Source organism: Cucurbita maxima, unplaced genomic scaffold (genome assembly GCF_002738345.1).
Source record: "Cucurbita maxima cultivar Rimu unplaced genomic scaffold, Cmax_1.0 Cma_Scf00032, whole genome shotgun sequence".
Lineage (NCBI taxonomy): Eukaryota > Viridiplantae > Streptophyta > Magnoliopsida > Cucurbitales > Cucurbitaceae > Cucurbita > Cucurbita maxima.
Window position 1 is genome coordinate 1,461,127 of NW_019272048.1, and position 13,492 is coordinate 1,474,618.

The 13,492-nt window shown below is 32.1% G+C and overlaps 1 long non-coding RNA gene across 1 annotated transcript; it reads left to right on the forward strand.

Moving 5' to 3' along the window:
- The first annotated feature begins 5,638 nt into the window (after positions 1-5,638).
- On the forward strand, positions 5,639-8,134 carry LOC111466907. The gene is made up of 3 exons (XR_002714438.1): positions 5,639-5,678; positions 7,803-7,828; positions 8,095-8,134. It is a non-coding gene; the product is annotated as an uncharacterized LOC111466907 (long non-coding RNA).
- Positions 8,135-13,492: the final 5,358 nt, after the last annotated feature.

The following is a 13,492-nucleotide window of genomic DNA, read 5'->3' on the forward strand; positions in this document are numbered from 1 at the left end:
AGTGAGGCAAAAGATGAAAAAAAAGAGAAAAGGGTAAATAAGATAGGAGTTGGTTCCTCTTTTGGTTTTTTACCTTACTCTTTTTCTTTCTATTCTCTCTCTCTTGTTTTTATTTTATTTTATTTTAATTTGATGTTTGATCTTATGAGAAAGCACACAATTTGGAAAAGAAAGAAAGAAAAGGAACGAATTTGCAAACAATTTCTAAACGGTAAAAGCAGTCAGGTTTGTAACGTTTCATGTTTAAGATTCAGAACAGAATTTGGAATTTAGATTTGACACTTCGTGCATGGGACATTGCATATAGTATCAGAGCGGGACCTCTCCTAGTAGAATGTGGTTTGAGAATAAACCGTAGTGGAAGCTGGTGGGCTTGCGACGCTCAAGTAAATAAGAGGTACATGAATGAACGGAGATCATATCTGAATGAGAGTGATCATGAGAATATGATAGTTAAGAAGAACTGAAGGTTATTACTTATACAAACACGGTGTATTTTCAGTTTTTAGTAGCTCTATTGTAAGAACTACAAAGTTAAGTATGCTTAGCTTTGAACAATAAATGATATGAGCTGAGTTTAGATCGGTTAACATAACAACAAATTAAATCTTCTACTATAGTTGTAAAGTACATTTTTTTTCTTTTTGAATCCAATGAATGCTCGGGAGATTGAATTATCAACATTTAAGATAATTATCGGTTAGAGAAGGGAACGAAACATTCTTTGTGTAGGTTTAGGGAAACCTAAAAACCTTGAGAGGAAGCTTAGAGAGAACGGTATCTAGATAAGTCTCGGTTCCAATATGTAGTTCTGAAAGACGCATTTTATACCCGTAAAGCTAATGACGGTATGTAATGGGCCAAAGCGGACAAACAATATTTGCTAGCAATGGACTTGAACTGTGAAACTAACGACAAAACGTAACTGGCCAAAGCGGATAGACAATATCTGCTAGTGGTGGACTTGACGATTACAATCGATGTCTTGTTCCATTAAGCTAAACTCGATCGAGCTCGATATCTTCTCTAAATTTTCATATGTACCTTATAGAGAGGCATAAGGTAACTCTGAAAGACGTGTTTTAAAACCGTGAGATTGACGACGATATATAATTGTCCTTATCCCATTAAGTTAAATTCGATCGGGCTCAATATCTTCTCTAAACTTTCATACCTACCTTTATAGAGAAGGGCATAAGATAACTCTAAAAGACGTGTTTTAAGACCGTGAGACTGACGACGATACGCAATGAGTCTTATCCCATTAAGCTAAACTCGATTAGGCTCGATATCTTCTCTAAATTTTCATATCTACCTTTATAGAGAGGGGCATAAGGTAACTCTGAAAGACGTGTTTTAAGATTGTGAGACTGACGACGATACACAACGAGTCTTATCTCATTAAGTTAAACTCGATCAGGCTCAATATCTTCTCTAAAGTTTCATATCTACCTTTATAGAGAGGGGCATAAGGTAACTCTGAAAGATGTATTTTAAAACTGTGAGATTGACGACGATATATAATGGTCCTTATCCCATTAAGCTAAACTTGATCCGGCTCAATATCTTCTCTAAAGTTTCATATCTACCTTTATAGAGAGGGTCATAAGGTAACTCCGAAAGACGAGTTTTAAGACCGTGAGACTAACGACGATACACAACGGGTCTTATCCCATTAAGCTAAACTCAACCAGGCTTGATATCTTCTCTAAATTTTCATATCTACCTTTATAGAGAGGGGCATAAAGTTACTCTGAAAGATGTGTTTTAAAACCGTGAGATTGACGACGATACGCACGGGTCTTATCCCACTAACCTAAACTCAATTAGGCTCGATATCTTCTCTAAATTTTCATATCTACCTTTATAGAGAGGGGTATAAAGTAACTCAGAAAGACGTGTTTTAAAATCGTGAGGCTAACGACGATACGCAACGGGTCTTATCCCATTAAACTAAACTCGATCAGGCTTGATGTCTTCTCTAAATTTTCATATCTACCTTTATAGAGAGGGGCATAAAGTAACTCGGAAAAACGTGTTTTAAGATCATGAGACTTATGACGATATATAACGAGTCTTATCCTATTAAGCTAAACTCGATCGGGCTCGGTATCTTCTCTAAATTTTCATATCACCTTTATAGAGAGAGGCATAAGGCTGTTGGTGTACTGCTGAAAGTAAGGTCATTTGTGTTGGTGTTTTAGTTTTAGGGAGCCTTCTCTTTAAAGTTTTTTGTCATTTTGGGTACGAACTTGCCTTTTAAATTTAGCCTTTTTTATTTTTTATTTTATTTTTTAATTTCAAATTGATTTATTTTTCTTATATGCTTTTCCACCATATTGTCTTTTCAATAATACCCATTCCTTACACGCAATGTTTAATTTTATTACCTTTATAATTCATTCATTCATTCCCCAAACTTTAACCAATAAGTTATCTATAATTCCGAACCCTAAACGTTTAATGTTTTCCCGTTCTAGGGTTTATCTCGAAGAAATTTTAAAATGGTTAAACTTAATCTGGACGTGTTCAAAATACTTTGGAACAAGTAATTCATCATTCAAAATAAATTTAATATTTAATTTTATACTTTTAGACGATCAAAATTGATTTTAAATTATTCGAAGCATGTTACAAAGTGATTTTGGAGTGTTCATATGAACTGATAATCTGACCGACTAGTGCTACTCAACCTGATCCATAAAAGTTGGATTGAGTTAGATTCTTCTGGTTTGTGTTTGGTTGAATTTTTGGAAAATCGAACATTTCAGTTTGCTGGTTGACATTTTTTTGGTTGGGTACGTGAGGATAGGATTACAATCCAACCCAATTCAACTATATTCATAAAAAAGATTAAGAATATTTAATGTTTGTAAATATTTGATATTTGAATTTTATGAGATTTTAGTTATTAACCTGTATTGTGGAAAAATATAATTTTTTTTTTTTTAAAAAGAACAACCCGACAACCTAACTGAACTTGACGGGTTGGGTTGGTAGTTGTGAACTCTATTCAAGTTGCTCAGGTCATCAACCCAACTAACCCGAAATTTTGGATTGGTCGAGTAGAGTTTTCCTACCCAACCAAACCCAACTAACTTTAATGTTACTACTATTTCATTAGTAATTCGATCCTTTGGTCACATTTGTCTCTTGGATAAATGTCTTTGTGAGATCCCACATCAGTTGGAGAGGGCAACGAGACATTCCTTATAAGTGTTGAGAAACTTCTCCTTAGTAGACGCGTTATAAAATTGGTATCAGAACTAGATACTAAGCAGTGTGCCAACGAGAACGTTGGATCCTAAGGGGGTAGATCGTGAGATCCACATCAGTTGGAGAGGGGAACAAAACATTTTATGTAAGGGTGTGGAAACCTCTCCTTAGTAGACACATTTTAAAACCGTGAGACTGACGACGATTTGCAACATACCAAAATGAACAATATTTATTAGCGGTGGACTTGGGGGCTGTTAGAGTCTTTTAACTTGAGTCCCCTGTCTTTTGTTCTACTCCCAAGTCTCATCAGGTGCGGAGTGGATAATTACTGAAAGTATCCAAACAGTAAGCCCATCTCAAGACGAGTGCTCTCAACGACTAATAATGATTGATGAATTGATTCATCCCGAGTTTAGTTAATTGATTGCATTCAAATCAAAGCGAGACATTTCTCATAAAACTTGTCAAACCGATAAAGAAATTAATTAACGTAAAGATGTGACGAAAGATACGAATTTTGAAGATCGCATTATTATCTTAATTGGATGGACACGACAAGACAAGGACCAAAACCCACAAACATATGCTTATGATTGAATGCTATGCTTTGTCTTTTTTCTGCTAAATAACGAAAAATAGAACTTCAAAACGCACAAGGAAAATATTACTAATTTCATGACTCGTGATTTTCTCAAACTTGTTCTTTGATTTCACTATATAAATAGAAATAAAGGTAATTGTTTGTTTTTTTCTCCATAATAGAAAAATAAAATAAAATAAAAGGGTAGAACAAATTATATTTAGAGAAAATTAAATTAATTTTATGTTGTCACCAATGTTCTTGCCAAATTTGTTGCAATATTAGTTGATGTTTCATATATGTCTCAAAATTATCGTGAAAGATAAAAGTAAAATTCGTACAAAAATCACCTGAGATCACATCCATATAAGAGCGATCCTTAGAATAGGATGACTAAGAAAAATTTAAAAGAATATATACGAGTGAGGACAAAGCATGCTGGAAGGATTCGTGTTGGTTTGTGTGAATAGTGTTCACTCTTTGAAGTGAAGGGTAAATAACCTGACTATGTCGCAGGGGTATGTCGGGGCCATCGAGTGTAGAATTCGAATTTTGGGCATGGGTCATTACAATATTAGATGAAAATTGGATGTAACAGCTCAAGTCTACTGCTACCAGATGTTCTCTTTAGGCTTTCCCTTTCGGACTTACCCTCAATGCTTTTAAAATGTCTCCCCAACCGATGTGAGATTTTACAATCCACTCCCCTTCGGGGCCCAGTGTGCTCGTTGGTACTCGTTCCCTTCTTCAATCGATGTTGAACCACCCAATCCACCCCTTCAAAGCCCAGCTTTCTTACTGGCACATCGCATGGTGTCCACCCTCCTTCGGGGCTCAGCCTCCTCACTGACACATCACCCGGTGTCTGTCTATGATACCATTTGTAATAATTCAAGCCCACCGCTAGCAGATATTGTTTTCTTTGTGCTTTGGACAAGTACAGTCTAAAAGTGTTCAAGTCTCAAATTCTATTAAAGTAGGATGAGAGTAATACTACAACTTTTAAAAGAACGATGGTAAGTCTAAAACAAGTTTGACAGACTAATCCTTAGTTATCTTTTTGCGTACCAAAACTAATCTCGATCAATTTTATACTCCGATCAGTCATCAGCCCTAAAGAAACATAAATGCCCAAACTCCTTTCAAATCAAACTTTTTCTAGATATAAAATAGGGTGAAATACGAATCAATTATGAAGATACCGACTTCATTATTGTAAAAAATAAATGGGATATTGATCGAACATGAAAAAGAGAGAAATTTCGTAAGAACGAGTTAGCTTAAGGGAGTGATCGAGAAATAAAAATGAAAACTTTTTTTTTTCTCACCTTTTTATGAAAAGAAAAGGTGATTTTGGAGCTTTAAAAACTTATGAAATGAGCTTTGGGTAAGCTTTAGGTTTGTGGTGTAAACTTTGGCTTTTGAAGTTTGTCTTTGAACATTACTTATTTGTGGATAATCCAAACACTCCCCATTCCTTCTCTACTTTTCTAATTAAATTATTTATCTTCATCCATTTTGTGGGCACACCTCTTTATGAACCACTCACACACACATATATATAATGAGCTATATATGGCTATACTTGGATCAGCCATTTCGATTTAGGCCGAGCATTTTAGCTCAACCCGTTCAGGCATTTAAAAAATTTAATGACTTGAAAACTCGATCAGCTTATATGAATTGGGTTTGAGTTTAAATAAATGATGTGAGATTCCACATCGATTGGAGGGATGAAACGTTTCTTATAAGGGTGTGTAAATCTCTTTCTAGTATACGTGTTTTAAAATCGTGAGGATGATGATGATATGTAACGGGCCAAAACGGACAATATCTGCTAGTGGTGGGCTTGGGTTGTTAGAAATGGTATCAGAGCCAGGTTTCAAGTGGTGTGGTGTTAAGGACGCTGGCCTAGGGGGTGGATTATGAGATCCCACCTCGGTTGGAGAGAAAAATGAAACATTTCTTAAAAGGGTGTGGAAACCTCTCTCTAACAGACGCGTTTTAAAATCGTGCGGCTGATGGTGATATATAACGGGCCAAAGCGGACAATATCGGTTACTGGTGGGCTTGGGCTGTTACAAATGGTATCAGAGCCAGGTTCCAAACGGTGTGCCAACGAGGATGCTGGCCTCCAAAGGGAGTGTGGATTATCCTACACCAATTGGAGAGTGGAACAAAACATTCCTGGTGTAGAAACCTTTTTCTAGCAAACGTGTTTTAGAATCGTGAAGTTGTGGTAATACGTAATGGGCCAAAGTGATAATATCAGCTAGTAATAGGCTTGAGATGTTACAAATGAAAACCGTGTAAATTAGGTTGGTTAATAGGCTCCCCTAAAACTAGATTGGATTGAACTAAACACCTCAAATTTATTATTTAATAAAGGTTATTTGAGTTGAAAAATTTACAATTGAAACAATTGGGTTCGGTCTAAAAAACGTCTCAACCTAGCCCAACTCGACTCACTAACACTCCTAATCTCCGAAATAAAATACATAGAAAAGATTGATCCAAAATTGGGTTTTTAAGAAAATTCTCTAATTAACATGTATTCCGAGGTCAAAAATTCATCTCATATTTATTGTACTATAAAAAAAAATAGACACATTCAGTTTTTTTTTTTTTTTTTTTAAGGTTTCTTGTCCATTTTCACTTATTTAATTAACGAAAAACATTATTGTATTTGGTACCATGTTTTTATTTATTTATTGTCTAAAAAGACTATATTCTTTCGAAAGTTACAATATTTTCATTAATTTGTCGTAAATATATAAAAACTATATTTAGAGTAGAAATCCGTCAAATTTTAAATGGAAATTAGGCCGATCGATAATGATGAACTAGAATAATTAGGTGATGCTTGGGTCATAATTTTTATTCAAGATCACCACCCCTTTATATCACGTTGCAATTATATGCATGAGAAGAAGATTAAGAGCATTAAGCATGTAATTATATGCATTGAAAACAAGCAATAATAGAACGTTCAATTAATCAATCTATTGATCGATGGCTAATCAATCCCCATGAATAAAGGATTTAATTATGCATATTCAACGCAAAATTATAATATTTCAAGTTAAAATTGTGAGATCCACATCGATTGAAGAGGGGAATAAGTTCTAGTGAGGACGTTGGACTCCGAAAGGGGTGGATTGTGAGATCCCACATCGATTAAAGAGGAGAATAAAAAATTATTTATAAGAGTGGAAATCTCAGCAGACACGTTTTAAAAACTTTGAAGGGAAATCGGATAGGGAAAGTCCAAAGAGAACAATATCTTATTGCCGTGAGCTTGAACTGTTACTAAAATCCTACTAAAATTTCCAACATTATCTCTATGATCTCGAACTTTGAAAATCCCTTCTATAGACTACGGTGTCATTTCTTAAACTCTAATCATAAACAAGTTTTTGGCATATTTTTTTCAAAGAGAATTTCGAAAAATAGTCGTCAATAAAGAGTTGATAATAAAAAAGATGCTCCAATCGAGCATTCATGTACCCTTTCTTTACTCGAGTGACACAATAACTCTTATACTATTAATCTTAATTAGAAATGTTTTACACATGTAATCAAATCTTGGATATGTTTTTATACATATATCGAAGTAAAAAGAAAAGTAATACCCGACTTCCAAAACATGACTAGACCAAGACTGAGATCGCTACCACATGCATGCTATGAAGGTCCTACAAAATTAAATCGAGTTAGAAATGGCTGAAACATCAAAGCTTTCTAAGTATGTTATGCTTTTATTTGGTACTTCAAAAGATTTTCAATAACAAAGTCACTTACCTTCAACAATATAACAGCGAGTTCCTATTAAGAAGATCCTCCGTCCAAACCTACCGTAATTTGAGATCCCACATCGGTTGAAGAGGGGAATAAACATTCCTTATAAGGGTGTAGAAATTTGGGAAGCACATAAGAGATGTCCAAAGAGGACAATGTCTGCTAATGGTGGATTTGAGCGGTTACAAATGGTAATCAGAGCCAGACACCAAGCGATGTGCTAGCGAGGAGGTTGAGCCTCAAAGGGAGGTGGACACGAGGTAATGTGCCAGCAAGAACGTTGGGCCCTGAAGGGGGGGGGGGGGTCCTACATCGATTAGAGAAAGGAACGAACATTCCTTATAAGGGTGTGAAAATCTCTCCCTAGTAGATGCGTTTTAAAACCTTGAGGGGAAGCACATAAGGGATGTCCAAAGAGAACAATATCTGTCAGTGGTGTGTTTGAACCGTTACAAATGATATCAGAGCCAGACACTACGCAATGTGTCAGTGAGGAGGTTGAGCCTCAAAGGGAGATGAACATGAGGCGGTGTACCAGCAAGGACATTGGGGCGTCGAGGGGGGGGGGGGGGGGGGNGGTCCTACATCGATTGGAGAAGGGAACGAGCATCAACGAGGACATTGGGCTCTAAAAGGGGGTGGATTGTGAGATCCCACATCGGTTGAAGAGGAGAACAAAACATTCTTTACAAGGGTTCGAAAACCTCTCCCTAAACCCATATTAGTGGAAGAGAAGAACGAAACATTTTGTATAAGCGATTGGAAACTCTCCCTATCCCGAAAGTGAAATCCCAAAACGGATAATATCTGATTTAAAAACGCTAAATAGATTAATTAAATTAAAAGAAAATTTGGTATAAATTATAAGTCCTTTCTCGAGATCAATGGCAACGACAAAAGTGGGATTTGTTTATGCAAAATTGTTGTGGATTTAATTAAACGGATAAATAATTTGGTTCGTGTTTCCTATGGTTTCAGACAGCATTAGAAACAATATTTATTCTTCAAATTATATTATTTACCCAAATTAGATATTTGTAGGAGACCAAAGTTGGAACATACAATACAAACACTGCCATGTTTGTATTATGTTTATTTTATGTCTCAATATAATTACTCTATAATCATACACATCATTATCAATTTCCTATCATACTTTTGTATTTAAATCATATTAAATTGTCACATTTCATTCCCTTCCCCAAACTTTTAAAATTAAAAACAATAACAACCTCATATCTCATTATTTCGGTTCAGTTTAGAGATAGTTACCGTCAATTACAAGTAACGATTAGACTTTTTTAGCACTAGACCGATTAAGATCGTTACTATATACATGTATTCATCATTTTAAAAGTAAGAATCGTTCAAAACTGAGTTAGAGATAGACCATCCAGTTTGTGACCGGGTCTTAAAATATAGACCACTTCTCTAGCCTGGAACTGTAGGTCATCTAGCCTATGACAATGGTATTGCGCTTAATCCATTCATGGATGATTACACAACCTGCCTCACTCTAGATCTAAATTACATTACACAAGTTGTCTCGCTCTTAATCCTCTTTTTACTAGTCAACTCTTATGAACCACTTAAATCAACATTCTACAAGTTACTTTAGCTTAAAATGAGGAAGAATCGATGCTTAAAATCGAATTAAGTAGGAGTGAGTGACGAAATTAGTCTAGCTGAATCGAGCCCCACTAGATTGGTCCAATCGAGACCAACAGCTCGTGAAACTCTACGGTAAGTGTACAATGGTGCGAAATGACAAACCAACGGTGATCGAACAGAAGGTTGAGAAAATGAACTGACTTGAGAATGCGGTGAAGCCAAACACGAGTCAAATGCAAATAGATGCTAAGACGAAACTGAAATGCGAGATATGAAATTGAAGTAAGAGTAAATAACAGAGACTAAATCGCTACCATTCATATTTGGAGATTCGTATGCATACTTCTATAAAGTGATTTTCAATTTTTTTTAGATATAATGCGAGATTCGACGTCGGATGGAGAGAAAAACGAATCACTTATAACGGTGTGAAAACCTCTTCTAGTAAACGCGTTTTAAAACCGTGAGGTTAACGGCAATATGTGACGGGCAAAAGCAAAAATATCTGCTAGCGATGGACTTGGACCATTTGATATAAGAGTTAGTCATCGAGCAGTGTACCAGCGAAGACGTTGGCCTTCAAAAGCATGAATTGTGAGATCCCATATCAAAGGAAGAGGAGAACGAAACATTTTTTTTTTAATATTTTACCCTAATACTTTCAATTTCATTAAATTAAAACTATATTTAAGTTAAATATTATAATTTCTACTCGTTCCATTTTTTTTTATTGTTAATTTTTCCATTTTATAAATTTATTTTCTCAATCATAAATTAATTTTATTCCATAAACATATACTAAATTAATATAAATACTCTTAAATTTTAAATTTTAAAAATTTCAATAATACTATTAAATTAAAAAAAAATCAAAAAAATTACAAACACCCTTCTTCATAATTGTTAATATTATTTTTAAAAAACTTCCCGAACACTTTTAAAAAAAAATTAAAAATAAAAATTACTTTTACGGTTAAAAATTTAAGGGTATTAAACAAAATAGTAACACTTTTTATTAAAAAATATTCAAAAACACCCGTAAATAAGAGTATTTTTAGAATTTTTTTAAAGTTTAAAGGTATTTTTTACAAAAACTTAGAGATATTTTTATTAATTTAACCGATAATATAGAAACCAAACCAATTTATTTTAAATTTTAATCATAAATATCATAAATATATTTCGGAATTTATTCTATTATACTTCATATACTTTCAAACACTCAAATTTAATTATTTTCTTATAAATAATTATTCACATTAAATCTTTTTCAATATAAAAACTATTACTATTATTATTATTATTATTATTTTACCCATTTGGATAAAAAATTAAGGTCAAATTAGTAACTAATTTTAGTAATAATGATATTTATAAGTTAAAAAATAATAATATATAGTATTAGGTACATGAAAATGTGGAATTAGGGCTTTGAAAATGCAGATTTTGAGGAGAGGGTTTCTAATTTTCTTTTAAACTAAGCTCTTTGGAAGCATCTAATTAAATTTTTGTCAGTAATTTATGGAAATTAAAAATTAAATAAATAAAATATTTAACTCAAATTTTTAAATAAAGGTTTGATTTTCAGAATTCCAAGACCATGGGTTTTGTTAAAGAGAATCTTACATTAATGCAATTATTAGATTAATTAATTTTTAGTATATGGTCTGATATGCATTTTATTATATCATAATCGTCATTATTTTTTATTATATAGTGCCCGAATCATATGGGCTGGAGCCAATGTAAAATAAAATAAACAAAAGAAACATAATATTTTAGGTTTTTTTTTTTTAATTAAAAATAAAATTTATTCATATATATATATATATATTAGAACACAATCTTTTGACAATTATTTTTATTTTTTTATTTCTCACTTTATAAACAATTAGAGACAGTAGAACAAATATTAAAATATTTTTAATTCAACCATTTTTTTTTTTATAAAACCAAATTAATTCTTAGATAAATTATAATCTTTTAAGTCACAATAATAAAAATGGATTAAAGTTATTTTAGCTGATCATATTAATAATTTAAATTTTTAATAATATTTCAAAAATATCTTTAATTTTTTAAAAAAATTATTAATAACCTTTAAAATATATATATATACTAAAAGAAATATATCCATGAACATTTTTTATCTTTATTAAAAAAAAATCTTATTGTTAATAATAGGAACGGAAACCATTTATTTCGACCTTTTAGAATACTTTCGAAATAGTATTAATTATAAAAATATTTTTTAAAATATTAATAGAAATTTTAAATAAAGTTGATAGATATATTTTTTTTAGACGAGTCTCTTAATTATTAATTTTACTATTTATATATATAAAAAGGGGGAAAAATAAAATAATTTAGATGGATAAGTTAATATTTTAATAAATGCATATATGGGTCTACATATTTCCATTTACTGTGCAATCTTTGACATTAATTTATGTAAAGAATTTGATATTTGAATTTTATTATTCTCTTCTAATATTAGTGGTTGGATTCAAACATTTATTTTCTTTTGTGAATTAAATGCTTATTATTTAATTATCTCGATTCATAAATTATTATATAAAAATAAATTTAAGCTATTTAATTGACGTCTATATTTCATAGACAGATTTCACAACATGATAAAAGTCTAATTTATTGATGTAAATGTCAATTAAAGTTAAATAAATTAATTAAATACTATTTATTCATTTCAATAACATGTTTAATTAGAATTTGACTTTGATTAGTAGATGAATCGATAATTTGAATAATTATTTTTATCGTTTCATTTTTGCAATAAAAATAACTTATTATCTATATAATACGTAGTTGGTGGGATCCACAAATTTCGTGATATAAAAGATTTTTTTAATAATAAATATAATGTTTCTTGTGCGTAGGATTTAGATTAGGATTCGAAATCGGATTTGAAACTTGGTAACCTTGACATTCTCACGCATCCCCTGTGACATAGGCACGTTATCTAGTTGTCTTGAAATACTTTTAAGAGTGACGATTAACTGTATATGTGAGATCCCACATCGGTTGGAGAGGGGAACGAAATGTTCTTTATAAAGATGTGGAAACCTCTCCCTATCAACGTTTTAAAAACCTTGAGAGAAAGCTCAAGAAAGACAATTTCTCCTAGCGATGGACTTGGGCTGTTACACTTTATATTAAACCTTTTAACATGCTTCATCCTCACACGGTTGCTATAAAAGTTTTCAAAAAGTCCTATAATTAAGCCACCAAAAAGAAATAAACTTGTTGGTATAGATAATAACTACCGACATTCTCTTACACCTCTTACAATATGATTACACTACCAACTTGACTTAAACTACTTCTAAGATTGAAAACTATCCATCCAAACCAACACACGATTTTTTTTTTAAGTATATTTTGTCATCACTCATATGCTTGAAGCCATCCATCACCAAAAAAAAAAAAAAAGGAATGTACACGTTTTTAGTATAGGTAATAACTATTAATTTTTTTTCACGCATTTCTTAATCACCATATTTAGATGTAATTTCGATTCATTCATGTATTCCTCCCTTATTCAAAAGTCACAAAAACGGTAATATTGCAACTTTTGAAAGATTATAATGACACGGTAATTAGACAATGAAGATTTGTTAGAAAAGAGTAGTATTTGGTACCCGAGTGGATTGTGAAAAAATTGTCAGACTATAGCTAACAACTTTCTACCATTAAATTTCCACTGTTATCACAATATGATGGCCTCAATAAATACGATGATAATAAATTGAACGATATTTCTTAATTATTATTTAAGTAGGAGCGAATATTATTTTAATTACTATTTAAAATGGATATTGTGGAATATAAATCTTGAGATTTAATGAATATTTTCTCCCATTAGCATAAATAAATAAGAAAAAGATGAAACATAATGAATCTTTTTGAAAAGCTAAGAAAAAGGGTACAAAGGAACAAAAGATTTTTGACAAGAAACCATTTACTAAATTTTCTTTGCTTTCTTCCATTCCTTCCAATATCTCAATTTCCATTCAACACATAATATTCTCTTCAAATAATAAAGCAAAGCTAGAAATGGTCATAAAAGGAGGGTTGGTCCCACAAATTAAAGCCCTTTTTCTTTTTTCTTTTTTTTTTTCTTTTTTTTTTTTTTTAATTAAGGAAAAAGAATGTAATTTATGTTTCTCATAAGAGTAGCAAACATGTCCCACACAAAATAGGGATATGACGTTTTGTGGAGAAAATTGGGTGGGTTTTGCCATTTGATTGTGCCATAATTAGTGA